The 15,837-nt window shown below is 37.7% G+C and overlaps 1 protein-coding gene across 6 annotated transcripts in view; it reads left to right on the top strand.

The window, feature by feature from the left end:
- CHRDL1 (chordin like 1) overlaps positions 1-15,837 on the top strand; it is a 120,414-nt gene that overhangs the window by 7,690 nt on the left and 96,887 nt on the right. The window lies entirely within an intron of this gene.

Here is a 15,837-nt window from a genome sequence, read left to right as displayed (position 1 = left end):
TTTTAAAACATGGATAAAAATCTGCAATAATTCCAGGAAACATAAAGTGTAAGGGCTGTAAACCCTCACATCTCTCCTTGCTGCCTGATGCCATTGTACACAAGGAAGCCAAGGCTTTTGACTCTTCATGGGTTGGTTTCAGTATAAGCTTCTGTATCAATTCAGATGCTCTGCAGCCTGCTTGCGCCCTCCTGTCTAGGGCATCAGGGTGGAAGGAGGAGTCGTGCCTTTGGTTAAAGATGCTCACTCAAAAAAAAAAAAAAAAAAGATGCTCACTCCATTGGTATAGAGGAGTCTAAAGAGGTCTGGAGAAAAGGCCATATTTGCAGAAAGCTGTTTCACCAGGAAAGGGAGGGCTGGATGCTGCCACTTGCTAGTGGCTAATTAGCTGTAGTTATGTTGCTCTCTCAGGAGACAAGATGGGTTCAGGAACCCAGAGAATCCTGATGGTTTATTGCAATGGATGACGGAGCCGTGTGTGGTTTATCGAAAAGTCTGTGTCCAGAATCAGCAAGGTTTGAGGTCTGCAGCCAGGGGGAAAAAGTCTTTCTGTAACTGCATTATGCTCTGTTGTTAAAGTTGCAGTCAAAGAGGCCAGGAAGCTCTTTTGAAGTTCAAAGGAGCGGAACATTCAGCGCATAATAACTCATGCAAATATGGGACAAACGAGCTGAAGAGTTTGCCTCTTTTGGCAGTTCTAACGTGGGTAATGAGCGATCAATCAAAGTGAGGTGGAAGAAGTGAGTTGTTGGGAATGTTCAGTGATGTATTTCCAAAGGACCAGCCTGTGCCAGGACTGGCAAAGGTTCTGGGGAGAGGGATTGTCCGTGTTATTTCATGGAGTCTGTTCCTGCTGTATAAGGTGACTTAGCTGGATCTTCCAAGGGACTAGAATCTCACTCATTTTTTCTCTTCAGGAAAAAAGCATCCAACATTCACATTTGGCCGAAAATGGGCCTTTTATGTGAACCTACCCAGAGCTTCTCTGTTGTGAAAACCAACCAGAGAGGCTTGAGTTTTCCTCTTCCAGATTCTCACTTGGAGATTTGAGGTGATTTTCGGACAGTAGAAAGAAGCAAGCAAAAGAGTTAGATATCTTTGCCTCTTGGAGGCTTTTGTAGGTGGGAGCAGATGAAAGGGAAAGCACCTTAACTTTGGATACCTTAACGCTTTGCAAAGTACATTCTTAATTATTCTTTATGTTGGGAGTGCCACCGGGGTGGGGTGTAGAGGCTCTGGAGTCAGCTTAGATCCCAACCCCCAGCTCCATGGCTGGCTGGCTGGCTTGCTTTCTTTCTTTCTTTCTTTCTTTCTTTCTTTCTTTCTTTCTTTCTTTTTCTTTTCTTTCTTTCTTTTCTTTCTCTTTTCTTTTCTTTTCTTTTCTTTTCTTTTCTTTTCTTTTCTTTTCTTTTCTTTTCTTTTCTTTCTTTTCCTTTTTTCTCCATGGCTTTCTTATGGGCTTTGAGATTGTTACCTAAGTTCTCCAGCTTTAGTTTCCTTATCAGCACAAGTAGGGGAAATTATAGCTTGACAACCATGAACATGGTCACTAGCAAAATCATTGGTATTGTGTGTGCCAAGTGCCTTGCCACAGGGGCTGGCATGTAGTTAGTCTTGAATGAGCAGTAACCAGTAGTGGAACTCTCTTGCAAGCCAAATGATATTATGCTCTTAATTTTTCAGTAAGAGATTTGAAACCCAGTGAGGTCAAGTGCCTTGACAAAGACAGACAACAAGTCCGAGCCAGGACTAGAACTAAAACCCAGGTCTTCAAAATCAGTGTTGGGTTCACAACCCCACTTTGGTTCTACCAGGTCTCTGGGGGCAGCCAGTTCATTCTCTTGAATAGAAGCCCATTCCTTTGCTTATGGCAGCCCCTTAACACATAATGGATGATTCAAGTGTATGAAGAGAGAACTTCGTGACCAGAATTCTTGAGAGGCAGTATACTGTGGGAATTATTATTATTATTATTATTATTATTATTATTATTTTATTTTATTTATTTTACTATGTGGGAATTAAAAGGGACTCACACAAACGTTATTCAGGAAACTAAATAAGCTAAGCCAAAGCAAATTTGTGAGGAAGGGTAAAAATATGTGCCTTTATGTCCGTGCTTCTTAGATTTCCCTGACTTCTCAGTAGGATTGGAATGTCCTCATAGTCCGATGGGAAGAAGGCTGTCCTGACTTTAAAGTCAGGAGACCTGGTCATTTCTGTTGCTTGCTATGTGGTATTGGTTGAGTCATTCAGGCTCTCTGAGCTAAGAATTTTCTACTTATAAGTGAGGGTTCTTGCTTTCTGGACAGCAGAGTAAAAGACACCAGAGTAGGCACTGAGGAAGTGGGGTAAGGGAAGTTGAAGCCCTGCCTTTAGGTCCTTGGAGCACACCTGGACTTTTATCATTGTCACGAGGTTATTGCAAAGGGTATTATTCCCGTAAGCTTTATAGGCTGCCTGCTTCTAAAAAAGATTTAGATACAGGTTGTATGTGAAAGAATAGCTGCAAGCTAACAGTTTTAAAGATGAAATAAAATAGAGCACATCTGAAGAAAGTAGAAAGTGTAGATGTTTTTAGCACCTGGTTTGGTGCACTATGGTATTCACACTCTAAATTTGGCTTGTGCTTCTGAAAAGATAAAAAGAGGCAGTTTGGGTTGGTGGGCAAGAGGAAATGACAGTTTCATCTACAGGGACTGGTCCCTACCTCCCACCCACTCAGGCAATATCAATCATGGGATGTTTGCATAAGGCACGTTTGAATAGTACAAGGATACCATCAGTAACCTTGGTTTCAGAGAAGAAAGAATGGCCTTTCTTTATTGACTCTGTAAAGGAAGAGGGCAAGTAGTAAATCATAACTCAATAAAAGTCCTTCTGTAAGTGCTAAGGCAGTGAGGTCCAGATCCTTTTAACTTCAGAGGATCTCGACGTAGGCTAGGTTGTCAATTATCAGACACCCTAAGCAAGCTTTATATCAAAATTATTTTTTAATGATTTTAAAACATGCCCAGAAAGAAAGCTAAGTTGCCTCCAAAAGATAATAAAAAAAATGAAATAGATGCTCGCTGTTAAACAATCAAAAGACAAAAATATAAGAAAACAAAAATCACTGGTAATCTCAGTGTGTAAGGAAGACCATAGCTAATTAGTATATATGCTTCTAGTCTTTTTTCTTCATGCTCATTTATACATATTATCATACATATACATCATTTTACAGAAATGAAGCCCTGCTTCAGAATCAGCTTGGTTTATTAAGTCAATTCACAATCTATTCTCTGAAATGCACTTGCAATGGTGATAGATCCTATGTGGTTTGAAGTGAAAGCTGGATTTTCTCGATTATCTGTTGCAGGGCAGGCAAAGTTGATCCCGTTGTGAAAAAAGGTCGAGAGCGCATCTTGAATTCTTGACCATAATGGATAGAAGGCAAGCCTCCTTTAGCAGAGACTTGCGCTGCCACCAAGGTGCTGATAGGAAGGACAACTTGTTTGTCCAAACAAAAGCTTTGATTTTTACCCAAAGTTCTGTGCCAGATGACATGTAAGAGATGATTTTTAGCCAGAAAAATAATCAGGTCACATTTTACCAGTCTAACAGCCTTTCTGTAAAAGATCTCCACATGGCCTCATCATGAGGCCTGATGAGAATACCACCAACTCCCAGTTATCCATGCTAATGGCAGGGAAGGTCCTAGAAGAGCCCAGTAAGTTGAGATTTCATGGAAAATCTCAAATTCTCATCTGAGCCAGTGGTGTGGCCTTGCTCACTGTCAGACCTCTTCGAAATATGGACTCTCCTCTTCTCATTGAGTTTGCCCACCTGCTAGTAGAAAATTGAACTAGCCACAAGGCAGATAGTGGAAGGGCCATGATGGGTTTAGGCTGCTCAATATATATTAATTTGAATTAATTGGGGCCAAATGATCTAATAAGTAGGAGTAAGGTAAATAAGACCAATACAGAGGAATAAGCTGCACGTACAGGATGGAGATTTTGGCTTTTTCCTGGCTTTTCTTTTTCACTAGCTTCCATAAACCTGGAAATGAAGTCTTAAAGCCATGAGGAAACCTGATAGAGATTTCAATCCCAAAAACCCAGTTGCCAGGGAAATAGGAGACTTTTACATCTTTAACGATGCTATGGTGTCTTGCCCTTCCTCTACTCTGCTTCAAGTTTGATGAATAACAGAAGTAGTTATGCTTTTATTTTTTTCTGCCTTATTATAGTCTATAGTAGTCTTTTAAAAAATAATTAAAAAGGAATTGGGTTACTTGATTTGTCCACTTGTGTAAGGAACAGCAAAGATTCATCGCTCATTTCACTGGCTGTATGTGTCATAATAAAATAAATATTATTGCAATACTTGCATGATGATGTGTCTACAGTAATAGCTCTTATCAAAAACAGTTCCTAAGAATGTTTTCTTGCTTTTAGCCTGGCGATGAAGTTATCAACCTTACAACCTAGCTCTGGGTGCTAGACAGTAACAATTGGGCAAAATATTGATGGCATAGTGGCACATCTCTGTTGTTCACTTTTAATCATCATTATATCTGTTAACCGGGGCCCCTAAAGTAGCAGGGATTGCCACTGCTGATTAGGGCCAGCCACACCATTTGAAAATTAGCTCTGATGATGCAGGTTGAAGGTCCATCTCAAATGTTAGTTGCAGTTCCTTTGGGACCAAGTTCTACTCACAGATATCATTAATTAGTGGTAAGTCATGCATTCTCCAGCTGGTATCTGTCAGCTACTGGCAAGTGATAAGCTTACTTTTTCTTGCCTGTGTCGTGTAGAAGTTGGCGAGTCATTGTTGTTTTAATAAAATCAGCTCACATGTGCTTCTTGTCCAAAATGATACACTGGGATTTTAGGCGTGGTCGATTATGTGTGCAAGTCATTAAATTCTCCCATGGGCTAACGCCAAAATTTTGTAAAAGTTCAGACTTAGAAGCATGTGTTGAAATGGACTTGACCATAGTTTCTTAAAATTGATAATGGTTCAGTGCACTCATCGAGCAGTCGGCTGGGATTGTGCCAACTGCTCAATCCTAGACACCCATGGTAAAACATGTCTTAAAGATTATAATGTTTACTCTCATTATGTGCTTTTAAAAAATCAGTGTTGGTAATTGTAGAAACTTTGTTTAGTAACTCCAGTGGCATTACTGTTCCACTTCCTGTCTGCCTCCAATTCCTGAATTTGCTCCTTCCAATAGTTTGTGGGTTTCTATCTGGGGCATAACTGGACAAATTGCTGAGATAATAGGACCAATGAAAATGATAGCGCTAATTCAAAAAGATATACCTACCCCTATGTTTATCACAGCATTATTTACAATAGCCAAGATATGGAAGCAACCCAAGTGTAGATGAATGGATAAAGAAATGTGGGACACACACAGACACACACAGTGGAATATTACTCATCCATAAAAAAAAAGAATGAAATCTTGCCAATTGCAACAACATAGTTGGACCTAGAGGGCATTATGCTAAGTGAAATAAATCAGACAGAGAAAGATAAATACCATGTGGTTTTACTCATATGTGGACTGTAAAGAACAAAACAAGCTTGGGTACTATTTTATAGTTTGTGCCTTTATCCCAGTGCTAGATACAAAAAATGCATAATAAAGCCTGCCAGCTGTACTGTTTTATACAGTCTGATTATGACTTGACTTTACTGTGGCCAACACCTGATTCTTTAAAAGGTGATCAGAGCTTTTTCAAAGGTCTGGTGGAAGGTTAATTTGAAAAAACATCAGGCAAGAATGTGTAGAAGCCTTTTCCAATTTCTCAAAGTGGGTGACCTGTACCTGACAAGTATGTCGCTGGAAAGGCAGAATCTTCTAGTGGTTGCAGCCCTTGGGTCTGAAGCCATACTACTTAGGTTTGAATCCCAGCCCCATACCCTGACCAGTCACATTAACTTGGGTACATTACCAAATCTCTCTCTTCCTCAGATTCCTTGTCTGTAAAATGAGACTAATAATGGAACCTACCTTATGGAATTGTGGGAATTTAGTGAATTTGTCAATGTGAAACCCTTAGAACTGAGCCTGGCTTATAGGCAGGTGTTCAGCAAATACTAGTTGCTGTTTTTGCTCTTGCTGTTATGACCCTTCTCATCTGATTCTGTTGTTTAGGGCTGGGTTCCCTGGCTGCTTTTATATTTACCAGCTACCTCTTAGACTTTGAGCCACATTTAGAGCAGGAAAATTCAGATTGATTAGTTTTCACATGTTGTCCAACAACGCTATTCATTTTATTTAATTTCTTAAAGATTTTATTTATTTATTTGCGAGAGAAACAGAGAGAGAGGCAGAGACATAGGCAGAAGAAGCAAGCTCCCTGCAGGGATCCTGATGTGGGACTCAATCCCAGGACTCCAGGATCATGACCTGAGCCAAAGGCAGACACTTAACCGCTGAGCCACCCAGGTGCCTCCCAGCAACACTCTTTAGCGACTGACTTTGGGGAAAGTGGAATCTGTTGACTGAAATAAGTTATTTTTGATAGATCTATGGATTTCATGAATATACGAGCTCTGGTATATTGAAAGGATCCATTTTAATAATAGTGCCTGTGAAATAACCCACCTTAAAGATATTTTGGAAATGAGATGGCAACTTGCTTATTATATAAAGGATACCCTCCTGTAGCACAAGTGAATACTGTTCCTTTGGAAACAGACTTTCCTGCAAGCTAAAACTTTTCAATAATTTGGATGTGAGTTTTAAAAATATGTAAATACACTTGAAACCCACACTCTGATGGCTTGTCTTATTTTAGTGTTTCCTGAGTCTGTCATAGGCCTTGATCTTTTATTTATCCCTTTTTTTTCTTTCATCTATTAAGGGGTAAATCACCCAACCATACAGACACATAGCAGATAGTGAAAGCTCATCCCCTTTCATATTTTAAATAGGTAGATTTAACATCAACCTCTGAGGGAGCTAATTCAAGCAAGTACAATAATCTGGAATTAAATGCATAATGCACAAGGTTTCATCTTACTTTGCAATATGGATTTTTTTTTTCCGGACATCTGTGTCTCTGTGCCTTCCATCTCTACTTCTGTCTCTTGGCTGCAATATGGATTTAAATCAACAAACTAACTTGTAGCTTAGCTCCATTTATGTCTTAGTGGCTGCAGGCCCATACGAGTAGAACTATTTATGCTAAAGTACTAATGTCCCTTGAATAACCCCCTTCATGGATTTGCTTCTAAGTGTATACCCATATTCTTTCTGAAGTGTCTAGATAAATTGTATATGTGAAATGCAAATCACCTAGGTGTTTGAGAGTGAGATTATAAATTTACTGTAGACAAAGTCACTCGCCTCTCACCCACATGTGGGAGGTAGCAAAAGATGCCTCATTTAGATATTGTTTTGGAAAACTCATGATCACTTCTCATCAATTGAAGATGCTGGAATTGTTAACATATTTAAAATACTTCTACTCCATTCTAGAATATTGTGGACCAAGAGTCTTAATTTGTGTCTATACCAAGAAAATTGTATTTCTAAGACTTGGCTAAAAAGCATGCAAGTTCTGCCTAAAAAGTAATTTTGATTTTCTGAGTTCTTCCAGTTAATAAATGGTTTTGAGCAGGACACCTGGGTGGCTCAGTGGTTGAGTGTCTGCCTTTGGCTCAGGGTATCCAGGATAGAGTCCCACATTGGGCTTCCTGCGAGGAACCTGCTTCTCCATCTGGCTATGTCTCTGCCTTCTCTCTGTGTCTCTCATGAATAAATAAATGAAATCTTTAAAAAATTCTCAAAATATAAATGGTTTTGAACACCTACCCTTAGCTCAGAAATGTAGATTAATATAACAATAATAATAGTAATATTACAAAAGGGGAAATAAAATACTTATTAAAAATGAATATATATTCAACTTCCTGATAAAGGAAAATACTGGTTCTGTTTTCCAGTACCAAATTGGCAGTTTCACTTTAATTTTGATTAAATTTTTAATGATGATTCTAGTATAGTTAACATATACAATATTATATTAGTTTCAGGTGTGTAATATAGTGATTCAACAATTCTGTACATTACTCAGTGCTCATCATGATAAGTATACTCTTTAATCCCCTTCATCCATTTCACCCATCCCCAAACACACCTCCCCTCTGGCAACCATCAGTTTGTTCTGTATAGTAAGGGTCTGTTTTTTTGTTTGACTCTCTCTTTTTTCCCCTTTGTTCATTTGTTTTGTTTCTTAAATTTCGCATACCAGTGAAATCACATGGTCTTTGTCTTTCTCTTACTTTGCTTAGCATTATACTCTCTAGCTCCATCCATGTTGTTACACATGGCAAAATTTCATTCTTTGTTCCTTCTGAATAATATTTCATTGTATATGTATACCACAAACTATTGGAACTAAACCAAGTAAGAATTGTCTACACAGTGAAGGAAACAATCAACAAAACTAAAAGGCAGCCTACTGAATAGGGGAAGACATTGGCAAATGACATATCTGATAAAGGGTTAGTATTCAAAATATATAAAGAACTGATACAACTCAACAGCCAAAAAACAAATAATCTAATTAAAAGTGGGCAGAAGACATGAACAGAAATTTCTCCAGAGAAGACATCCAGATGGCCAGCAAATACATGAAATGATGCTCAACGTCATTTGTCAACAGGGAAATGCAAACCAAAACTACGATAGTACCTCATACCTGTGAGAAAGACATAAATCAAGAACACAAGGAACAAGTATTGGCAAGAGTGTTAAGAAAAAGGAACCCTCACGTGTTGTTAGTGGAAATGCAAACTGGTGCAGCCACTTGTAGAAAACAATATGGAGGTTCCTCAAAAAAGTTATAAATAGAACTACCCTATGATCCAGTAATCACACTGAGTATTTACCAAAAAAATATGAAAACACTAATTCAAAGGGATACATGCACTGCATGTTATTTCAGAATTATTTACAATAGCCAAATTATTGAGGCATCCCAAGTACCCAAATTGGCAGAGTTTTATTCAATTAAACCATCCAGTATTGGGCATTCTCATGTACTGCAAGTGGGAAGGTAAATTAGTATAGCTTTTCTGGAAGGCAGTTTGACAGTACAGGTCAAGAACTTGAATACACTCAAAACCTTTGACTAATCTACTTCTAAGAATTTATATTAAGAAAATAACCAGTGTTGCATATAGAACTTTATATTCTAAGATATTTATCATGGAGTTTGTTTTTTAAAAAGAGAATGAGACAACCTAATATCCCCAAATAGGGGATTCGTTAATAAATAAATCATGGTTCAATTATGTTGGTGTAGAGTCATGACACTAAGCAGGAAGTATAAGGGAATATTTAATGGCACAAAAATACTCATGTTAATTTTAGAATATGGCTCACAAAAATGCATTACTATATGCTGTTAATTTTGCGATAAAACCTTTTTACACGAAATGCACAGAAAATGAGCTTGTGGTTACTGGTCTGAAATGTAAAGGGCTTAGAAGTCATCATTCCCATTGCCACACAAAAAAAGCAGAAGGAACAACTTTTCATAAATCAATTACAACATTGACATCATAGGGCAAACTGCCCTGTTTTTTACTCTAAAATCTGAAAAGCCTGGTGAATGCAATCACCACTGTTGGATCCTAGTAGGAGGAAGGTGAAGGCTGATGTACTCCCTTGAGAGAAAAACTTTTTTGTGAGTTTCATCCAGGTTCTCAAGATGAAGACTGGAGAAGAATTCAGTGCTGCTCCAGACGCAGGAGAGAAAAAGTAACCATTCTGAAATAAGCCCAAAGCTCTGAGTTCTCCTTAATTGACGCCTGCCCTCAAGGGAAATGATTTTACTAGAGTTTAACTGATTTGCATTTTGTTGCAGTCTAACCAGCTGGGGAGAAAGGAAATACCCAAGTCTACTAGCCTTCCTGTCTTATCTACACTAGTGGAGGAGAGCAGACCTAATCAGCACTTTGGAGGTCACATCTCAGAAGCACAGACCCAGTAAAAGACTGAGAACTGATCATATTATTGTAGAATGTTTCTCCCTCCAACCCCTGCCACAATTTGCCACCACATCAATAGGGCCCTTGTATAGTAACAGGAGATTATAGCTTAAAGAACTGCACACCTCAGACAATATTTAAGAAAGAGTATCTAGGGAAGCCAAAACAACAAGAGGGAAACAAACAAGGACATTAGAGCAAGTTTTAGCTCTGATATCACATCTATGACAAAGAGTAAAAGTACCCTAATTCCTAGCTAGGTTAACATAAAACCTCATGCCAAAGGCTTATTTAACTTAGTTTCTTTTATTCGGTACATCATGTCTGACTTTCAACAAAAAGGCAAAGGCAGGTTAGAAGGCAAAAGACACAGTGTGAAGATAGAAGTCAAGCATCAGAATCAGCCTCAATTATAGAATTTACTTTGGAACGATCAGACTGGGAATTTGTAATAACTGAGTAATATGCTTAGGACTCTGATAGTGAAAATGGATAATATGCAAAAATATATGGGGAATGGAAACAGGGAGATGGAAACACTTAAAAATGAATTAAAAGGAAATGTGAGAAATCCGAAAAGCTGTAGCAGGGGGTGCCTGGGTGGCTCAGTTAATCAACTGAGTGTCCAACTCTTGTTCAGCTCAAGTCATGATCTCAAAGTTGTTAGGTCAAGCCTTGTGTCGGGCTCCATACTCAGTGGGGAGTCTGCTTGAGATTCTCTCTCTCCCTCTGCCTCAGCCTCTCCCCTCCTCAGGTAAATACATCTTTAAAAGAAATGTGGGGGTGCCTGGGTGGCTCAGTCAGTTGGGCAGCTGCCTTTAGATCATATCATGGTCTTAGGGTCCTGAGATGGAACCCCATATTGGGCTCCCTTCTCAGTGAGGAATCTGCTTCTCCCTCTCCCTCTGCCCCTCCCCCTGCTTATGCTCTTTCTCTCAAATAAATCAATAAAAATTTAAAAAAATAAAAAAATATGAATGGTCTATACATATCAATTAAAAGAGACTAATGTAGTTGGTAAAAAAAATAAATCAAGACTCAACTAAATGTTGTCTATAAGAAACCCACCTTAAATATAAAGGTCTGTGTAGATTAAAAGTAGAAAGATGGAGAAAGATATAGCATGCTGACACTAATCAAAAGTAAGTAGGAGTAGCTATATTAATTACAGATAAAGTAGACTTTCAGAGCAAGGAAAATTACATGTATGCACTTAACAGGGCATCAAAGTATGTGTGGCAAAAAACAGAGCTTCAAGGAGAAACACAAATCCACTATTATAGTTGGAGATTTTTACATCTCTTTATTAATAATTAACAGATCCAGAAGACAGAAAATCAGTAAGGATATAATTAAACTGAACAGCACCATCAATCAACCAGATATCATTGACCTCTATAGAATATTTCATCCAACAATAGTAGAATACACATTATCCTTAAGCTTATGTGAATCATCCATCAAGATAGACCACATTCATGGGTCATAAAACACACCTTACTACATTAGATATAATAGACATTATTATACAAAGTATCCTCTCAGACCACACTGGAACTAAACTAGAACTCAGTAACAGAAAGATAGCTATAAAATCCCCAAATATTTAGAGATTAAATAATACAATTTAAAAGAGCACATGGGTTGGGGTGCCTGGGTGGCTCAGTCAGTTGAGTTTCCAACTCTTGCATTCTGCTCAGGCCATGATTTCCTGGTTATGAAATTAAGCCCCAAGTCAGGCTCTGTGCTTATCAAAATTTACAGGATGCAGCAAAAGCAGTGCTTAGGGGAAATTTGTAGCATAAAATTAATATATTAGAAAAAGAAAGATATAATGTAAACAATTTGAGTTTCACCTACCTAGAAAAATAGGAGCAAATCAAATCCAAAGTAAGCAGAGAAAAATAAGTCAAAAAAATTAAAGCAGAAATCAGTGAAAATGAAATGAGGAAACAATAGAGAAAAATCAATGAAACCAAAACTGGTTTTTGAAGAGATCCATATAATAAATCTCTAAGCAGGTTAATTAAGAAAAAAGGGAGAAGACAGAAATTACTAATATCAGAAATGAAAGAAAGGCCATCATCACTGTTGACCCATTGACATCAAAAGGATAATCAAGGAATATAATGAACAACTCTGTGTCCACAAATTTGATGACTTAGGAACTACGAACCAATACTTTGGAAGATACAATTCAACAAAACTCACACAAGAAGAAATACTCTGAATAGCTTATATCTATTAAATAAATTGAATCAACAATTTGTAACCTTCCAAAACAAAGTACCAGGCCCAGATGGTGAGCTGATGAAATTGACCAAATATCTAAGGAAGAAATAATACTGACACTCTTCAGTCTGGTTTAAAAGATAGAAGCAGGAAGAATACCACTTAACACATTCTATGAGGCCAACATTAACCTAATACTCAAATCAAGAAGAGATGTCACAAGAAAGGAAAACTACAGGTCAATATCTCTTATGCAAAAATCCTCAGCAAAATATTAGCAAATTGAATCCAACAATGTTTGAAAAATCCACAAGTTATGGAGTTTTTTTTAAGCATACTAGGCTGTTTCAGCATTCAAAACTCAATTAATGTAACCTATCACATTAACAGGCTAAAGAAGAAAAATCACATGATTATATCAATAGATGAATAAAAGGCATTTGATGAAATCCAGCACTATCCAGCAAACCAGGAATACAGGGAAATTTCTTCAACTTCATAAAGCACATCTATGAAAATAATCTATGACTAACACCACACTCAATGGAGAAAAATTAGGTGCTTTCCTCTTAAGATCAGGAACAAGGCAATGATGTCTCCTTTGACCACTCCAATTCAACATTGTACTTGAAATCCTAGCTAATGCAATAAGATGGGAAATGGAAACAAAGGGTGTAAAGGTTTAGAAGGAAGAAATAAATCTACCTTTGTTTATAGATGAAATGATCATCTATGTAAAAAGTCCTAAGGAATCAATAAAAAACCCTCCTTAGGGATCCCTGGGTGGCGCAGCAGTTTGGCGCCTGCCTTTGGCCCAGGGCGTGATCCTGGAGACCCGGGATCAAATCCCACATCAGCCTCCCGGTGCATGGAGCCTGCCTCTCCCTCTGCCTATGTCTCTGCCTCTCTCCCTTTCTCTCTCTGTGACTATCATAAATAAATAAATAAATAAACAAAAAAACCCCTCCTTAAATTAATAAGCAATCATAGTAAAGTTGAAGGATACAAGGTTAATAAGGAAAAGTCAATTGCTTTCCTATATATCAGCAATGAACTATTGGAATTTGTAATTAAAAACACAATGCCATTTACATTAGCACCAAAAAAATACTTAGGTAAAATCTAGTAAAATGTTTACAAGATCTCTAAGGAAAACTATAAAATTATCAGGAAAAAAAATCAAATAAATGGAAAGATATGCCATATTCATGGATAGGAAGACCCAATATGGTCAAGATGCCAGTTCTTCCCAAGTTGATATGTAGATTCTATATAATACCAATCACAATCCCAGCAATTTACTTTGTGGAAATAAATGAAGTGATTGTAAAGTTTCAGTGAGAAGGCAAAAGACCCAGAGTTTCCTACACAATATTGAAAAACAATGAGTTTGAGGACTGACACTACCCAACTTGTATGTAATAGCCAGAAATAGACCCACACAAATATAGTCAACTGATTTCTGACAAAAGGAGCAGTGACATTTCATTGGAAAAAGGGTAATCTTTTCAACAAATGGTACCAGAAGAACTAGATACCCACATGCAAAAAAATGAATGTAGACACCAACCTTAAACCTTTCCCCAAAATAACTTGAAATAGATCAAATGTCTAAATATAAAATACATAAATATAAAACTTCTAAAAGATAACATGTGAGAAAATCCAGGTGACCTTGGGTTTGGTAGTGAGCTTTTAAATGCAACACCGGAAGCACACTCCATGACAGAAAAAAATTGATAAATCAGACTTCATTAAAAGTAATAAGTTCTGCTCTGCAAAAGACACTGTTGAGCAAATGGAAATACAAGCCACAGACAGAGGGAAAATACTAGCAACACACGTATCTGGTAGAGGACTTGTGTCTAAAATATGCAAAGAACTCTTAAATCTCACACAAAAAAGAAAAGGAAATGACCAAGCCAATTAATAAATAAACGAAGAGCTAAACAGACACCTCACCAAAGAAGATATACAGGTGGTAAATAAGTATATGGAAAGATGCTCCCCATCATATGTCATTAGGAAATTACAAATTAAGTCAGCACACCCATCAGAATGGCTGATACCAGAAATACAGAGAACACCAAAAATACTTGTAAGGATATGGAGCAGCAGGACCTGTCATTCATTGCTGGTGGGAATGTAAAATGGTATAATCACCTTGGAAGACAGTTTCAAAGTTTCCTACAAAGCAAAGCATTGCTTCACTATGTGATCTAGCAGCCATACTCCTAGGCATTATCCAAATGAGTTGGAACCATGTCCACATGAAACGTGTACACATATGTTTATAGCAGCTTTATTCATAGTTTCCAATAATTGGAAGCAACCAGGATGCCCTTCAGTAGGTGAATTGGTAAATAAGCTGTACGCCCATACAACAGTATGAGCTGTTAAGTAATGCAAAGACAAGGAGGAACTGTAAATGCATATTTCTAAGTGCAAGAAGCAAGGTTAAAAAGACTTCACATCCATATGTCATATGGTGATTCCAACCATATGACATCTTGAAAAGATGAGACTATAAAGACAGTAGAAAAAAATCACTGACTTTCAGGAGTTGGGGGGATGGGGGAGATGAACAGACAGAATACAGGGGATATTTAGGGCACTGAAGCTATTCTGTATGATACCATAAAGGTCGCTATATATCATCATGCATCTGTCATAACACATACAACTACGCAAAACAAAGTGCATGCTCACATAAACCACGTGCTTTAGTTAATATATCACTAGCATCACTAGCGGTTCATTAATTGTAACAAAGGTACCACTGTCAATGTAAGATGTTAATAACAAGGGAGTTGGGGGTGGGGTCAAGAGAGGCCATATGGGAACCCTCTGTACTTTCTGCTCAATTTTTTTTGTAGACTTCAAACTGGTATAAGAAATAAAGTCTATTAACTAAAAAAAAGAAAAAAGAGTAGGAGTGATCTTCTGAAAATGTTAAAAGTGGTGATCTTCTGGTAGTGGAATTAATATGTGATTTCTCATTCCTCTCTATATTTCTTTTGTTTTATTAAGGTATGACTTACATGCAACAAAATTCACCCTTTTTGTAGGGTGAAGTTTTCTGACTTTTGACAGAGGCATTCTGCCAGGTAGGCACCACCATAATCAAGATACAAAAATGGCTCCATCATCCACATTTCCTCTGCGCCCCTTTGTAGTTAAGATTCTTCCCCCCTCCCTGGGCCTAGATAACTATGGATCTGTTTTCTCTCTCTGCAGTTTTGCCTTTTCCAGAATCAAAAGAAGTGGAATCATACCACATGTGGACTTTCAATCGGACTTTTATTCATTTAGCATAATGCCTTTGAGATTCATCTATGTTTGTGTGCTTCCGACTTTCATTTCTTTTTATTGCTAATATTCCATTGTGTGGATGTTTATAAATTCATGAGTTGAAGGACATTCTAGTTGCTTTAGGTTTTGTGGATAATGAAAAGAGCCATTCTAAACACATAGGTATACGTTTTTGTGTTAATATATGGGTTTTTTGGGGGGAAATTTGCATACAGCTTAGTGACACTGTGTCAACAATATTTCACTAACCAGTTTTTAAAACCTTCATTAGCTGACTAAAGTGCCAGG

Source organism: Canis lupus, chromosome X, assembly GCF_011100685.1.
Source record: "Canis lupus familiaris isolate Mischka breed German Shepherd chromosome X, alternate assembly UU_Cfam_GSD_1.0, whole genome shotgun sequence".
Classification (NCBI taxonomy): Eukaryota; Metazoa; Chordata; class Mammalia; order Carnivora; family Canidae; genus Canis; species Canis lupus.
Note: the sequence above shows the minus strand (reverse complement) of the source record. Positions and strands in the feature narration are given on the sequence as shown.